Source organism: Alnus glutinosa, chromosome 8 (assembly GCF_958979055.1).
Source record: "Alnus glutinosa chromosome 8, dhAlnGlut1.1, whole genome shotgun sequence".
NCBI classification, from domain to species: Eukaryota; Viridiplantae; Streptophyta; class Magnoliopsida; order Fagales; family Betulaceae; genus Alnus; species Alnus glutinosa.
The window spans coordinates 11517023-11535570 of NC_084893.1; positions in this window are offsets into that span (position 1 = coordinate 11517023).

Sequence of the window (18548 nt, forward strand, 5' to 3'; positions counted from 1 at the left end):
AAAAACTCACAAGAAGTCACTCACTAGAATCTAAAAGAGATGAGAAAATTGTGGGGTAGCTCTAGACATGCGGTAGCCAGGTTTTATAAAGGCTGTGGGGTCCTCGTCCGGACAACTCATTAACCCCGTCCGGGCGTGCGTTGCCTCATAAATATGCGAACAGGCCGCACGCATTCGGACGTGTAACATAACCGTCCGGCCGACTGAGTCACACAGGTCCGAACGCTAAGGGAGGCCGTCCGGACGCTTCACAATGAAAAGTCAAAAACTAAGGGAAAAATTAGCAGAAAATATTTTTCCTAATATCAGCCTTAGAACATGCATGTATAATCAACTGATAAAGCAATCAGATAGCATCTCAAAACTATGCAGAGATATAAAAGAGAGTTGAGAGTTTAATCAGCACAAAGATTTTCCTGTAGACAGAATATTTAACTAGACGACTCAACTCATGCAATGCGTGTGTGTGTGTGAAGACTTTTCCCTCAAGGTATGACTTTCACTGATATGACAAAAAGCATCCAAATTTTCTACACAAGAGAGAAAATCAGTGAAAGATTAGTCAAAAGTCAAACCTTATTCAGTACTAGAGCCTAGCCTCCCTCATCTAATACACTCCCCCTAAGATGCAGCATCCAATTGTTTTACTTGTACCATGAAGGACAAGGTAAATATTTTACTTGCAACATGAAGGACAAGGCATATTTTAGCGCATAAGCATAAAATATACATATATAGCACAAAATTCATAAGAGTAACTGCTTGATTCTTTTCATGCTGCAATCTAGAGAAAATGCCAGAATTTTTAGGTTCTAGGTTCAACTAGCATTTGGACAATTTGGCCAACTTATCAAAAACTTCTTCTCTTATCCAGAATTTCTAGAAGCATAAAGTCAGAGAAGGAAAGATGTACCTTTAGGGGAGTCTTGGATAGCGTACATTTTCATCGCATGAGGAAAGAAGCTATCCAACTATTGCATATACAGGAAAACACTTGGCAGATATAGTCATAAACTGTCAATCATATCTAAGCAAAGTAGATTAATGCATAAGAATTGAGATATCAGGTGAAACCACATGCAATATCTGATATGCCAAGAAAAGAAAAGAAAAAAATTCCCTGTAATTTCTCCCCCCCTTTTTTTTTTTTTTGAAAAAAAGAATGTTATATAGAATGACATCATATAACATACAAGGCATGATCAAACCTATGTAAGCTCGATGTTGCCAATACAGAAAAACAGTCGCTCGACCTACTTTTTCTGTCTTCCCCAAATGGTACCTGCAATATTCTCTCAAGAGAAATAGGGGCAAAACAAAACTGGTTCCTAGATTTCATAGTAGGCACAAAATATAATAAGTAAAAGTCCAAGCAATCAAACCTAATGCCTTAGGATTAGGAACCAAATCCTAGGCATGAACACCTTTTCCTGCTAGGTGCGTACATTCCCCCTATTGGGGTGAACATCTCCCTTCTTTCTGACCCAAGCCTGCCTTCCTGTGAGTGGTTGCTGGTAGGACTTCATTTGTTGACCCATCCACTCCATCATCCTTTGCATCAAAATAGGTGGCTCTCTGTAGTATTGATCATCTTCCACCTTCTGTGACCTTTTAAAGTGCTTGGATTTGATCTTGGATTTGCCACTGTGATTGGCAAGTACAAATCGCTGCTAAGGTCACTGATGATGAGATACCAGGTGTCGTGGTACATGAGACCAAGGAGCTTGATATTGATGAGCTTGATGCCTTGGTGCTTGCCTCTATGGAGCTTCGAAATGATTCTGATGCCATGGAGCCTGATACTAGGTCAGAGGTCTTGTTCCATAATTTCCTTGCCACAGCACTTATTTCTTGACTTTTGCTTTCTAGGCTTTGAGTAGGGAGCACTGGGGTCAGAGATGCTCACTAAGACTGCAGTGATGGCATATACGAGATCTTCTGATGGAAGGGGGCTTCTGAGTGCCCGAAACATCTCCATTAAGCTTGTCCTTCCCTTTATCTTCAATAGTGGGTGGAAGATCTAGGATTACAGGCTTAACAAAGACAGTCCTGGGGGTAGAGGGAGTGTCAGAGGGAGGAGTTACATACCCGAGACCAGTCTTGTAGGTAGGACTCTTCTGGATAGATAGCATGTGAGTCAGCTTTTCATTTGTGACTCTCTCTAATTGGAGCTGAGTCTCTAGTTGCTTCTCCTCTAGCTTTTGTATTTTGCGCAGCAATGAACTCTTCTCAGTTTACAAACTGTTCAGATCATGAAGGTGTTGCTTACAACCTTCCCTCAGTTTTTCATACTCTACATAGAGAATTTTGTACGCCTCCTTGAGTTCATCCCCATTATTACTGTGCTCTAAGTAATAAGAATCCTCCTCTTCTACAAGAGGAGCCACAAAGGCTAGAAATTTTTCTGACTCAGGGGCTACTTCTTCTTCTGACTCATCACTAAGAGTCACATTGTATGCCTTTCCTTTGCCCTTCTTGAGGTTCCCACAATCAGCTCGTATATGCCCAAATCCTGAGCACTCAAAGCATTTCTGACCTCTGGGATCTTTCTTCTCTGCTTCCTCAGGTTCAACTTCTCTAGGAGCATTCTTCATCTTTTCAGAAAACTTCTTCTTGAATCAGTCATCTCTCAATAGGCTTCTGAAAATTTTGGCCAACATAGCCACAGCTTTTTCTTCCTCCTCAGAGTCATCTTCAAATGAAGCTTCTACCTTTTTCTTCGACGCTTTCAGGGCAATGGTCTTCAGTTTTTTGACCTAGGGCAGGGACAGCTCATAACTTTGAAGAGATCCCACCAACTCTTCAATTTTCATTTCTTCCAGATCTTTGCTCTCTTCAGTTGTGGTCACCGTGATCCTAAAACGCTTAGGCAAAGATCATATAATTTTTCGGATGAGTTTTACATCTGAGACGGGCTTCCCAAGACTCACCATGGAGTTTCTTAGGTCACTCATTTTGGAGTAAAACTCTCCAAATGTCTCTTCATCCAACATCTTAATTTCTTCAAATCTAGAAATCAACATTTGAAGTTTGGCAGATTTTACAAGTTTGGTGCCTTCATATGTTGTTTCCAAGATTTGCCACGCTTCTTGAGCAAATTCACAATTTGAAATTTTTGCAAAGTCAGACGGTGAAAGTGCTTGGCATACAGCATGGAGGGCTTTATCATTAGAAAGTTCTGCGTTTTTCTGAGGGACTAGTTCAAGTGCTGCATCCGCTGGTTTAGTCCAACCAGTTTCAACAATACTCTAACAGTCAATAGATTTTAAAAAGAACCGCATACGAGCCTTCCAATAGCCATAGTTTGTACCGTCAAAGGCAGGAACAATATTAAGAATTTAAGACATTTTAATAGAAAGAAATCAAAAAATAACACTCAAGAATTGAATCTCAACAGAGTGTACCAAGCTCCGATACCAAATGAAAAATGAAATGACTTCTAAAACAAAGTAAGTATGTGTGTGCTCAAAGTGTTAACGAAATAACAATGCGGAATTTAAAAGACACAAGAATTTTTTGTTAACGAAGTGGAAACTCAATATGAGAAAAACCACTCCAAGGCAGCCAAACCCAAGATATCCACTATTCAGAAGACAAGACTAGTTACAAAGTAGTAGCACTCACATACCCATGATGCAATGGTTGTACCTTGAACTCTGACGTGTAACCCAACACGAACGCCTCCCAACTAGGTCTCCTACCTGAAGGGGTCTTCAATGGAATCATTTACCTTAGGGCCAACCCCTAAGATAGACTTCAAATAAATGTAGCAACAACACACACAATAATCTCACAATATAACTCTCTAAGCACTAAAGGAATTCAATACCGAATTCTTGCAGTCCTAAAGCCTAGGGACCTCTATATATAGGCTGAGGGTTCAAATGAGCGTCTGGCTTGATAAAACCTAGGTGTCGTTTGGATGGTAGTCATAGGGCGTCCAGACGGACAACTGTGAGATCGGCTTTCCGAAAATTTTGCTGAAATTCTTTCTTGATTTGAGCTGCATCCGGACGGTGGTGCCCTGTCGTTCGGATGGTCGCACTTCAGCTGCAAGTAATTTCCATACCAAGGCTTCGCGCATCCGGACCAAGGGGTTGGTCGTCCGGACTGTTGATCTGAGGCACGCAATTTCATATCTGATGCTCACTTGTCCAGACCATGCTGAATGGCGTCCGAACGGAAATCCACGTCGTCTGGACGATTGCAGTGATCTTCCCATAATTGTGTTTTGGAAGGAAATCCTGAAGTTTGTCAAACACTGAGAGTCGTCCAGACGTGCTGCTGAAACGTCCGGACAGATGCAAGCTGGAGCAGCTTCGAAGCTTCTCGACACAGAGGAAGGTCTGGATGGAAAGTTCTCGTCGTCCGGACGGATGATTCTTTGGACAGTTGGGCGTCCGGACGGTATGACACGTTGTCTGGACGGCTGGCAGGGAACCGAATTTTCTGACTTGTGAACTGTGCAGAATCTTCTGGAAGTACTCTGAATAGCGGAATCCCTGTTAAAAAGCATCATTACAAAGAAGTGATTTTGTCCAACAGCATGTGGCCAATTACAAACTAACAGTGTCCCCTGTTGACACACCCGACAAACCTCCCTGCTTACCTCTCATTTTATTTGTTTCGCATGCATCCACTAAATCTTTGGCATGTGATCAACTATATCATCCAATTCAAAAAATTAAATACAATTACATTGAAGTGATAAGAATGTTTTTTAATACAAATTTAAAAAGACTTCTGTGAATAAAATACTTATAAGAGTAACATTAGTGGGTTCATTTGGTAACCCCTTTTTGGGGTGCTTTCTTTTCTTTTCTTTTCTTTTCTTTTTTTTTTTTTTAAAAAAAAAAAAAAAAAAAAAAAAAAAAAAAAACCCACTCCAGCTTTTACTTTTTCTTGCCACAAGCCTATTCCCTCAGTTGCATTTCTACTTTCAGGGTATAGGCACCCCTGCGTTTTCTAGATTGTTAATCACACCTTGGGTATTTTTGGTTTTTGTTTTTTTTTTAGAAGGTGACAAGAACTAGGTCATTAGGGCTATGCCAAGGTTGTGCGCCTATGTTTTCTAGCTTGTTGACCCTGTCTTGGAGCGTTTTTGCTTTGAGAAATGATGCACATACACCCTCTATTTTGTGAGTTTTAAAGTACTCGAAAGCACACAAATCGTATGCAATATAGTGTGTGTGCAAGTGCGAGGTTGAATACACAGGAAATTGCGCTGCAAAAATTAATTTCTATTTAAACTATTTCTATTTTAACCTAGTTCCAAATTTTTGGAGTTTTAACATGCAAAATAATAAACAAAAAAAACTAAATGAGAACAATTGATAAAAAAATGCTACGGTTTTCATAATCCACCTCGCCAAATCAAACACCACATCCGTGTATTTTATTCATACAACCGATAAATGAATAAGCCTTATACAGTGTTCAAGTTCCATAAAACTGTATATTAAATCATTCAATGAATCCAACCATTCAATCTATCACAATGAATACCCAATTGAAATTAAATCATCCAATGTATCCAAAGGTTTAACAAAGACAAATTAAAGGGTCCAAATATACAATATTTGGCACTCATCACTCTGCACATTAACATACAGCCAAGTTTCAAATTTACTATTGAATTTATAATTTTTTTTTTTTTTTTAAAAAAAAGAAGATGAAAAAATAAAGTGGTTGCCCGGGAATTTGGCTGTAGGGAGTGATTTGTATTTTTGGCATAACACAGGGACCTATGAGTTGATTTTGATACCACAGAGAGTTAATTGTAGCTAAACCACATGAACTAATTTTGCATTTTTTCCTTTTTTGGTTATTAAGAGTGAACATATCATTATTTTATTGGTGTTAACATAGACACTAATGGAATTTGTTAAGTGTTTTGACTGTAGGAGTAAATTGCTATTTTTGCCTATATTTGTGACCTCTAAATTATTTTATACCACAAAGAGCGATTTGTAATTTAGATCAATTAGGACTGAATTGGCATTTAACCAAAAAAAAAAATAGTTTTTTTTTTTTTTTTAGAAATAGTTTTTTATTAACTTTTTATTTTATTTTTTAAGAAAATAAGGGTATCATTGGAAAAAGTGGCCTTTTAGGCACACCTTGGTAGTTTGATAGGTCACTTTAGCACACTTGAAAATTTATAGGGCTATTTAAAAATTAGCTGTTACTTGAGGGTTTATATATATATATATATATATATATATATATATATATATATATATATATATATATATATGTTTCCCTTATTTTAACAGGTATGACATTTTGCTGGGAAACTCTATAAACTAATAGTTGTTATTATAAACACTACTTTTTGGTATTTGAAAAAGGGGTTCATATTATATAATGGCCAGTTTGCTTTAATTTGTTGAGTTGTGGACTCACACATCTACTCGTAAAATAGTGGTAATTTTACATATACTACATATAGAAGAGGATGAGCACCCATACATGTGTCTTGACTTTTGTTCTTGTGGTTGACTTGAAGCCTCATACTTTTTGGAAAGGGCTGACTTTCATTAGTTAGTTTGTAGTATTTGGATGTGCTACTTGTGGCACCTTTTGAGAACAATCTTAGATATGTACGTGTAAAAGGTTTGTAATAATAATATTAATGTTTATATAAGTTAAAGTTTATTTAGAAGCTCAAGTATATTTATTTAGCTGAATTTGTTGTGTCAAAAGGAAGAAGATTAAAAAAGAGTTACTGTTATTATTCATATTATAGGCTTATAGCGTGACGTGTAAGATTTAAATATTTTCAACTTCTAACTTGTTAGTAAGTCGGGGCGTTATAGTGGGAGAGTGGGAGATGTTAAATGTAGGGGCACCCACAGTAGCCCACCCTGGATCAAGATCCCCTATAATTTCAAAGAAATTTGAGATTCTTAAATTTCTTTAAAATCAATCCATATTTTACTTCAAAATGACGTGAAAAATGCTACATATTAATATTAACAATGAAACCAAAAAAAAAAAAAAAAATCATTTCAAAAGATTTTTTCCTACAGTTTATGTCGTATAAAAACTTTGAGCAAAAACCTGTCTTTCGATATTGTAAAAAAGAAGTGTCTTTTCAAAAGTGAAAAAAAAAATCTTTTGGAATGATTTTTTTTTCATTGCTAACATGTCATATCTTTAATATATACCATTTTTCACGTCATTTTGATGTAAAAAACGGCTTGATTTTAAAAAAATAATTTCTTTGAAATTGTAGGGAATCCTGATCTAGCGCACCCCCCACATTTTTTTAAAAGATTTGGTAACTAACAATCAATGACGCATGACGAGCGATATGCCTGAAAGGCTAGGCTTCACGTACGTCTGGCAATTGGCATACGGGAGTAACACTTCGTGCGATACTCTAGTTTCTCCTGCTTCACTTACTAGATCACAGAGAAACTCGAGTGACTGTCAGGCATTTGAATCTCTCTCTGTGTTTTGAGTGCTCCTAGATTATGGAGTTTTGTTGGTATATATTACTTTGTTGCCGAGAAAAATGAAACGCCGGAGAATCACGTGAAATAATTTTCAACAAATTTTGTTTTAGTGCAAAAGAGGTACTAATTATTTTAATTCACTGCGCATTTTATTTCCAACAAATTGCCTTTACTTCGGGCTTGCATAGACTTCTCTCAAGTTGTACTATACATTATGCAGAGTACACAAAAAATGGAAAATAAGTGTAACCGTGCGCACATCAAAAAGTTAAAAGGAAGTCATTCTTCTTAGGAATCGGGCCGCTACAAACAAGATCGGTTCCATAATCATTTGCCAGCAGGCCCAACCATACAAAAGTCGAGTCACGATCGAGTGCCATCAACCTCTCTCGATCATGATTAATGGATAGTTCCCACTAACGAACGGGGACACGCTTTGGTGGACGGGTAATACTTGGGAGAAACATTTTTTCCGGAATTCATCCTGAAAAAGTGCTTCTCCATGGCACACTTGTAATTACTATAATTACAAGTGTGCCATGGACAAGCACTATTTTTGGATGAATTCCGAAAATAGTGCTTCTCCCTAGCACTGCTCTTGGTGGACAAGACATGGTCAACAAAACTGATTGATGTGAGGATTGATTTGGTATTTAATGGGAAAGGGCGCTAATAGTAATTTGACAAGACCTGAACCATAAAAGGAGCTTTGGACCATGCCTTTCCATGATCTCAATATACAAACACTATAAGTACAATAAGGTATTGTACTTAAGTATAATCTGACTGGCAGAAGCATGTCGAATTTGACATCTTGATCACCTAACTCAGGTATAGGGAATAGAAGGACATGGCCATCTAGATGTACAAGCGACTATATATACGTAAAGAGGAGAATGGTAACGAATCTTTTTCCAACACTAAAACACATTTGACTTCGGCAGAGCTATCCTCCGCCGGCCAGCTCTAAAAAGTTCCTTTTGTCTAATTTCTTTTCTTTTGCAGAGATCAAAGGCTAAGGATACCCCTTTTAGAGGGTTTATGATAGGTGCTTTATAATGGAATTGATGAATAATGGAGGATTGTGAAAATGGAAGGTGAAAATATGTTGATAATGAACTCCAATTAATGGCTAGAGACAGACCCCAAGTGAATCCAATTAGGGTTTGGAAACAAACCACCAGACAAAAGTCTATTTCTATTCTTCCCTTTTATTTATGACTTCCATTCTTTAAATAGATAACATAACATTGTAGGATTGAACCACATCTCAGAACATTCCTGCTACGACTCAACCAAGTGGTGATAAGCATCCACTCAAACTAATCTATTAGAAATAATAGACTCCTACTAATCTAATAACAAACTAACCTGACTTGATGACTCATAAACTTGATAAACATTTGCTAAACAACCAAAGATAAAGATAAGTGTAGTCTACCCAACATAATTATAATGATAACATTATTATCTAGCTACCTATCTACTAATTGATAAGGATCACGTGGATCGGATGCTTCACCCAAGTGAAGTTGATTAGGCTTCTAACTCAAAGGGACCGGTTCCTATCAATTGCCCCTCCTTGAACACGATCCTTGTCCTCAAGGTCGAGTTCTCTCATATCCGTCTGTCTCTTCAACATTTTCAAGCTCCAACTCGTCATTTAGATCAGCTTCAATAATGAAAACATGTGGGACTGCACAACGATGCCCCGGCGTGAACCTCTAATTTCAGTTGAAACATAATCCTTGTACCCTTCATTTTTTCATTTCCTCCCATGAAAGTTTTTTGACAGAGGTTTGAGAACCTGGAGCTTTAGAACTTATCGTCGTAGTAGTATTGCTTTCCCATGATGAGCTCCTTTCTGAGTGGGTCAACTCATCCTCCCGCATTCGTGCGAATTCAATGGTCTCACGGAGTGTGCGAGGCTTGAACTTACGAACATCATTTGAAATATTAGCCTTCAACCCGCCTAAGAACGTCCCGATTAGTGCTTTTTGTGGCCATCCACTCACACGGTTGGCCAATTTTTCGAACTCCTGCTGATACTCTCTCAAGGTTCCCTTCTGTTTGACTCGGGATAGCGCTTCGTCGTAGTCTTCGTACTCCGTTGGGCCGAACCTAGCCAATAATTTCCTCTTTAGAATGGGCCACGTAACCTGCTGGTTTTTAGCTTGGTAAACCTTTTTTAGCCATTACCACCATTGGTTTGCCTCGCCCTCCAAGTAGAACGCCGCTAGTGTAACTTTTTGCCCCTCAGCCGTGGACTGGTACTCAAAGAATTGAGCAACTCGGTCTAACCAAATTATCGGATCTTCTCCATGGAACTTCGGAAATTCCATCTTCATAGGCCGAAAGTGCTGCCCACTATCTCAGTTCTCACGGTTATGACTGCCTCGAGCAACCGAATTCTCCTCCTTAGTCTCCTTCTCATGAGAACGTGATGACTCGCCCTGGGACTTTGCTAACCCCTCCTTGATTGACCGTTCCAATCTTTCCAAGCTTTCCCTCGACACACGGTCTCGTTCTATGCTTTCCTTCATGGCTCGTTCCAGATTCTGTAAGGATTCATGAATCCCTTGCACTTCGGACTCCAGCTTCTCAATTCGGTCTTTTTGGGTCGACATTGCTCTGATACCAATTGATAGGTGCTTTCTAATGGAATTGATGAATAATGGAGGATTGTGAAAATGGAAGGTCAAAATATGTTGATAATGAACTCCAATTAATGGCTGGAGACAAACCCCGAGTGAATCCAATTAGGGTTTGGAAACAAACCACAAGACAAAAGTCTATTTCTATTCTTCCCTTTTATTTATGACTTCCATTCTTTAAATAGACAACATAGCATTGTAGGATTGAACCACATCTCAGAACATTCCTACTACGACTCAACCAAGTGGTGATAAGCATTCACTCAAACTAATCTATTAGAAATAATAGACTCCTACTAATCTAATAACAAACTAACCTGACTTGATGACTCATAGAATTGATAAACATTTGCTAAACAACCAAAGATAAAGATAAGTGTAGTCTACCCAACATAATTATAATGATAACATTATTATCTAGCTATCTATCTACTAATTGATAAGGATCACGTGGATCGGATGCTTCACCCAAGTGAAGTTGATTAGGCTTCTAACTCTAAGGGACCGGTTCCTATCAGTTTACTTAAACACCCAAATACTGTTTTAACAATTCTCATTACCACCCTAAAGTCAATAGATAGCAATCCAATGGCCACAGAATTGGCCAGGAAACAGAAATGTTTTCACATATTTCTGTGAAGAAAAGTGCCTATCAGTAATGGATTACATGCATTTCTATGGAAGTGCATAAAGGCTCTGGTGCAAATCGCACTTATGCTTGGCATTAGATATAATAGTAATCCTACGTGCCACACAAATATTTTATAAAGTTGACGTGGTAGGATTTAGTAGTCTTTGAATCATTTCTTGTAAAAATAAAAAAAAATTAAAAAAAAAAATCTAATTATTGTTAAACCTTTCCACATCAACTTTTTGGGATATTTGTGAGATGTTTGTGTGTTATATAACATTACTCTAAAGTTAACCGCACCAACTTGTAACCAAATATTAATAAAAGTTGTAATACGTACCATTAGGCTATATTTGCTACACTGGAATGATGATTCTTTATGAATAGGAATAGTTAGCAGGCATCCTATTGATTGAGAGAACACAGATTTAAAACATTTGATTAAAGGAATTATTATCACCTACTACTTGTGCTAAGGTGAAACCAAATAAAAAGTTTACGATCTTGGTTTTCATTTGAAGGAAGGTATGTTTTGTTGATCAAGCCGGAAAGGGAACCATTCCTTCATGCTTGCGTGGTTCTGATCTCGCTTGCTTTTTCCCGCTTTCCTTGTGTTATTGTCTCGCTTCGTTCGTAACCTTCGCATTACTAAGAATATAAGAAGCTAGAATTGAATGATTTTTCTACTCTTTCACTTGGTGGCAACACATGAATGACAAAAAAAAATTCACAGGAATTGAATCAAATTTTAAAAGATACCCTAGCTCTAAAAATCGTTTCCTAAAATCCATTATTTTTTTTTCTTTTTTATGAACACCCAAAATAAAAAAATAACAAAATAACAAAAAAATAGGACAATACCCAACCATCCGAAAAAAATAAAATAAAAGAAAATAAATAAATTTTATGTTGAGAAAGAAATAATAAAAAATAGGACCCATAATTTCATGTCACCAACTAATTTGGTATCACGTTCTTGTTTGTATGAGTTGTTCTTAGATAGGAGATGGGATCATAGAAGGAAGGATGTTTATTGTTTACAGCTAATATTTGTGGCCAGCAGTTGAACTGTCTCTCCTGTGGATTTCGGTGGAGCGACAAACACAAAAGAAAAGTTATAGGAAGATTCCACTGTTTATTTATAACGCAGTGCAGGTGAAAATTATATTTGTGCAGGTGTATATGATGACTAAACCAGATTTTCCAGCTTTTTCTTCTACATAGCCTAGGCCACCTGCGATGTCTCATTGCTTGTTGGCCGACCACGGTGAGAATGACTTGAGACAAACACATGGCACCAATTAAGAAGTGGGACAATTTGTGAATTGTCTGAGGTGACCGCCCAAAGTTTAGTTTGTCTTCAAGGCCACCTATTTTGCTGTGAAATTCGTACAGCTTTCCACATATAATAATAAATGCAACAACAAATTTTAGAGCTTTTTAACCCTGGCCCCCATGTCCCTTTCACTCACTTACCTTCACCGACTACCATATGATTCTTCAATATTTTCGTCATGGAGAACCAATAAATATGACAAAATGGCCGCCGAATTTCTCTAAATATTTCTGAATCATAGTATTTTTTTACCTACAAAGAACAAAGAATTATGAAATAGGACATATATGTGTTCAAATCATATTTCATTTTTCTAGTTTTGTGTTTCATTCCATTGATTTCACATTTTGTTGTTTATTTATTTTCATTTTGATCTTGTGAAATTTCTTTTAGTGGATAAAGCTAACATTTTGTCAGGAAATCTTCCTGATAAATTTGCCAGTCACATGGAATGCTTGAGTTGGCCATTATATACCATGACACCAATTAATGAATTTAGTTAAACTTTGAACTGGTGTTAGAATCTGCTTAACGCGCAGGGAAAGTACACTTTATGTAACGACCCACCCCCAATGACACAATATTGTCCGCTTTTGGCTCCCCAAACCAGACTTCCCAAGAAGTCACCCATCCTGGGATTGCGCTTAACTGCGGAGTTCTGATAGGTTCATCGCCATCACGGCTTTAAAACGCGTTGTGTCATAAAAGGTGGGTCATTACAAATGGTATCAGAGCCATTGCCCAGTCTAAGATGGTGGGAGCGTGCACAAGCCCAATGAGGGACGCCAACGGGGACGCTGGGTCCAAAGAAGGGGTGATTGTGACGTCTCACATCGCCTGGGAATGAGAATATGCTTATATGTATAAATGCACAATTTATGACACAACGCGTTTTAAAGCCGTGACGGTCATGAACCTATCAAAACTCCGCAGTTAAGCGTGCTTCTGCGAGAGCAATACCAGGATGGGTGACCTCCTGGGAAGTTTGGTTTAGGGAGCCAAAAGTGGACAATATTGTGTCATTGGGGGTGGGTCGTTACACTTTACCCGTTGAAGTATCCACCCATTTGTATTTTGGAGTCCAATGTTAAAAAATGGGTAATAGATCCCCCAATCTAGCCAACTTTGGTAAATAATACCTTCTGTCCATGTTGTCCGTCTATTTAGACAAAAACGAGGATTGCACGTGACCTTTTAAGGCCCTAAAGTACCAATTTTGCCCCCCTAAAATTCAACTCGCACGCGTGCCTTAGAAAATAATAGGGTGCCAATCTGAAACATTATAAAACTACCAATCAAACAGCTTTTAGGTGGCCCCTTCCTAATCACTCATTGTCCGATTCCCACTCCACTCTCATCCAACGGCCAAGATAAACCACGCCTGCACCACTCCTAATTTACGGAACTACCATTGCACCATGAGTCCCTTCATCATATTTGTAGGAACCTTCAAAGACTCTCTGTACAGACAATAGGGTTTTACTTTTCCACAAAGCCATGCTTATGCCAACGTCAGCATCTCAGATCCAATTCTCGTTGACGCTCTTGAGGCTCTCCATTGCGTCGTTCTCGCGAGCCTCGATTTCGATTGAGAAGCAAACAGACTCTGAGCTTTTTGTTGGCGCTTTGGTTGCTGAGCTGCTTGGTGCCACGATGGAGCCACGATATTAACTGGCGGTCACTACTCAGCCTCTGCATCCAATCCCAGACCGCCGCTCCGAGTCTCGAACGACTCGAGCTAAATATATCGACTCTTGGTATTGTTCTTTAGCTCTAGATTGTACACACACACAACAGTTTATGTATGAGTGTAATGTTCGAGACATTACTAGAACGTTTAAGAAGAAAAACAAAGTAACTAAATGATTAGGGTTAATAAGATGCCAAGAAAATGAAAAAAATAAAAATAAAAATAAAATTTAGAAAACCTTAGAAGTTGGGTTTTTGGACACAGCGTCCGGACAGGCTCCGAACAAGAGCCATGGAGAGCAAATGTTTGCTCTCTGGAGTATGCGTCTGGACGGCAGCCACAAAGAAGAAATTCTGCTGCATTTCACACGTGCGTCCGGACCTTCACTTAAAACGTCCGAACAGCCGAATTTCTTCCCCAAACACGATTTTCTCTAAGGGTTCTCACCTAAAACCCTAGATCTATGATTATCCAATCCCTATACCTCAAATTTAATTTCGGAAACTTGATCTACGAAGCCCAATCTACATTTCTTCCGATTGGTTTTAGGTAATTTCGTAAACTTTTATCGTTTGAAATTTTGGGCTAAACCCTAGAAAATTCTATAGGTTTTTCCATTGGTTACCTCTTGGGTAATCTAAGAGCTAAGTGTTGGCTTAATATTAGAAAATGCTAAGAATTGTGCAATGTGTTAATTTACAGTGGCATATTGCGTGGGACTGTCTAGGAAACCTAGTCGAACTTGTTATCCGCACAGCCAAGGTGAGTATTCTACTCACTGAAAAAACTACTTTCATATATTTATAGAATTGCAAACATTATATTGTTTTACATAACCGAACCGACGTTATGTTAATCGTATGCTTTTGGGTGATTTAAGTAGTTTCGATTATGTTCAAATAGATCAATGTCGTTTATGAAATTGATTCATGAATACATGGTGTTTGAATTTATTTAAAGGGTATGAATGTGTGCTGCAGTTGGGATTTAATTATATAAAGTAGATTGTTAAAGATACACATTGATTGATTTATTGTTTTGAAGAAAGCATAGTTTGCAAAGAGTAGGTTATAGAATTTGAATAGTAAAGCATAAAGCATGAGCATAGAGACTCGAGGGTAAGCCTCACAATGAGAACTTGAAAGTAAGCCCCATAATAAAGAGAAGGTAAGCCTCATAAAGAACTCGAGGGTAAGGCCCATAATAAAGCAAGGGTAAGCCTCATAAAGAACTCGGGAGTAAGCCCCATAATAAAGAGAGGGTAAGTATCATAAAGAACTCGAGGGTAAGCCTCATAAAGAACTAGAGGGTAAGACTCGCAAAGAATAATAAGACTATCATGAGCATGAGCATTCTTTAAATTGTGTGATGTTTTCATGATACAGAATATTGTAGTTTTTATGCTAGATGTATTAGTATATATATAAGTTTTAATGGCAAAGAACATATGTATATTTCTATCGACTGGTTGCATGTTTTATAAGCATTAAGTTTGGACGTACCTAGATGTTCACATTGCCTAGAATTAGAAATGCTAATGTCTACGTATAGATAGGCGAACTATTATTTGTTCTTCAGCAAACACGTGCTTGCATATTAGAGTTCCACTCTAATGCTCGCATGATCAACTTACGTTCAAAGGCACTAAGCTTCAATGTATTTAAGCACGGTGTTACCTAATTTTGGGAACGTAAATGTCTTTATATATCTGGGCATAATGCCTTGTTTTATTGTTTCTAAAATGCATTGAGCTTCATTGTACCGAGATGCCAGCGTCACCAAAGCTTGGGGATATTAGTACCTCTATATATAGATATGCCTTCGAGCATCAATGTGCCAAGATATTGATATAACTTAAGCATAAATACTTGCGTCATAGTAGGCAAGATGCCATTGTTTTTCAGCTAAGGCCTGTGTGTATACGTGAATCCATAAGGGAGTCATCATGTATACATATATCTTTAAGCCACCGAATCATAAAAGTATTATTATAGACGGGTCCATATGTGGATGCTTCCAAAGAAAGGAACTTCTATATATGTTCCCAGCTACTTAGTATTCCTTAATGTTTTCTAATGGTCAGTGTTTACTCTATCAGCTACATGTTTTCAAGAAAAGAAGTTTCTAAAAATGAGTAGTTGTTATTGTAATCATAAGACAAAAGAAAAGTCGGTTCTTTGCGAAAACTCAGAGATTTTTATACTACTGAGGTATCGGTATGTTTTATACTGAGACAATGAACTCATAATTTAACCTGTACGGATGTGGTTAACCCCACAACCGTGCAGACATTAATGCTTTAGTTGCAAGTTTGCAGATATAGATAATGACTCGTCCACCTAACGTATAGGATGCTATGATTGGAGCACATCGCAACAGTCACAAGTCACGAACTCATGGGTAGTCCACATTTTGGGTATTTTGATATGGCTCGTGTCCTGCGTGACACATGTATCTTGTAGAGTCAGTAATTTTGGTGTGTAATCATAGTAATAAGTTTTAGAAGTCTTAAACTTATTACTCTTTACTCAAGTTTCCAATTAAGACCAAGCAACATTTCATTAATTCATTCTTTTTCCTTTTTTTTTTTTTTTTTTATATTTCGTTTAGATTTTATTTTCTGAAATTTTTTATTCAACTATAAATTACAATAGAAAATGAAATTTTTTTGAGTAGTCTACGTTCCTTTCAATGATAAATCCCCTTAATTATTAATTAAATTCAATTATTCAATTAAAGTAAAGAGTACCTTAGAATTCATAAGGGATTTACTTGTCTATGTATCGTTCCATTCGATCTTTTAGGTCCCTACTTCGCCTCGACAGTTATGCCACAATGTCCTTAAAGTCTATATGCAATGGATAGACTCCTGCAACCATGACATGGCATAATTTGCTTATTTAAACATAATTACATAATTTCATTTCTTTTATAAAGAAAGGAAATGGTTGATTCCACAAAAACAAAAGAAGTCTTTTTTTTTTCACGAGGTACAACTATAAATTCCTATTTATTTGTTAGTGAATAGACCGTAGACCAATTCCCCTTTTTATTTGGGAGTATTGAATATACACCCATAATTCTGAGCTTCATGCTCTTTCTACCAAGAGACATGTCAGATCCAGGGCATACCAATTCGATTGAATGGGATGGCAGTTTCTCATTTTGAATCTATAAAATAAGAAAAATTTTGATCAAATCACACATCACAATATACTAGCCCTTCTAATTCTTTAAGAGGTTTATCTACAAGATTCGCAATATAACTAGGAAGACGTTTCAAATACCACACATGAGTTACTGGGTATGCCAGTTTGATATAGCCCATTTGGTATCTTCGTATCCGAGAATCCACAAATTCGACTCTACATTGTTCACAAAATTTTGGGTCTTCTTTTTCATCCCCGATTACTCGATAATTTCCACAAGCGCAAATCCCACTTTTTGTAGGCCCAAAAATTCTTTCACAAAATAATCAATCTTTTTCAGGTTTATTAGTTTTGTAATGAAAAAGTATAGGGTTTTGTGACCTCTCCAACTATCTCCCCATTGGGTAGGATTTTATTGGCCCAAGCATTTATTTGTTGAGGAGAAACTGATCCAATTTGGAGTTGTTGATGTTTATACCAATCAATCATAAAAGAAAATTTCTGATTCAAACCAATTAAGCTTCCTTCCTATTAATCTGGAAGTTCTTCTCAGATACAAGGAAATAATTAAGTTCCAAAGCCAAAGATCGTAGTTCTCGAACGAGCAATCAAAAAGATTCTGGAGAATCCTTGGGTTTAGGTATTGATCTTCCAATGATCGTAATACCAAGTACTTCTTGGCGAGCTCTAATATGATCAGATTTATAAGTAACATCTCCTGTAACATATGAGCAACACCAAACCCCTCTAGAGCCCAAACCTCCATTTCTCCTTCCCCCCGTCCTCCTTGCTTAGCCCTTCCTCTAAGGGGTTGTTGTGTGACAAGTGTATAATGTCCGCTGGAATGTCCATGTATTTTATCATCAACTTGATGAATTAATTTCAAATGAAAATAATTTAATGACTTCTAAAACAAACCAAGTGTGTGTTTGTGTGCAAACAAATATCTTAAATGCAGAATTTAAATGAGACAGATATTTGTTACGAAGTGGAAACTCTATGAAGAGAAAAAACCACTCCGGTGCAGCCAAACCTAGGAAATCCACTATCCAAAAACAAAGCTAGTTACAAGACACTCGTACTCACATAACCCTATGCAGTAGTCATACCTTTAACTCTGACGTGTAGCCCAACACGAACGCTTCCCAACCAGATCTTCTACCTGAAGGGGTTTTTGATGGATTCCTTTACCTTAGGGCCGACCCCTAAGATAGACTTCACACAAACAACGAGCACACATCGACAACAGCTTGAGAGCTAGCGGATCTTTGATTCTCCCTAAACACCCTCTCAAAGCACTATGGAATTCATTGTCGAATTCTGTACAAAACACAGACCTAGAGCCCCCTATTTATAGGCTTCAAGAGACCTTGAAATCTGTTGAAAAATGGACTCTGTCTATCGACCATCCGGATGGAAGTTTGCCCCGTTTGGACAGGTTTCTGTGATATCCTTCAGAAACTGGGCATATTTTATCCTTATCAGGTGTGCGTATGGACTGCTTGATCGAGTGTTTGGACGGTCTTCACTGAAATCCTTTCTGCATTCGAACGGAATTCTGGAGTTATCTGAATTACTGTATGTCGTCCGGACGTGTTACCGAGTCGTCCGGACGGCTTGCAGATAAT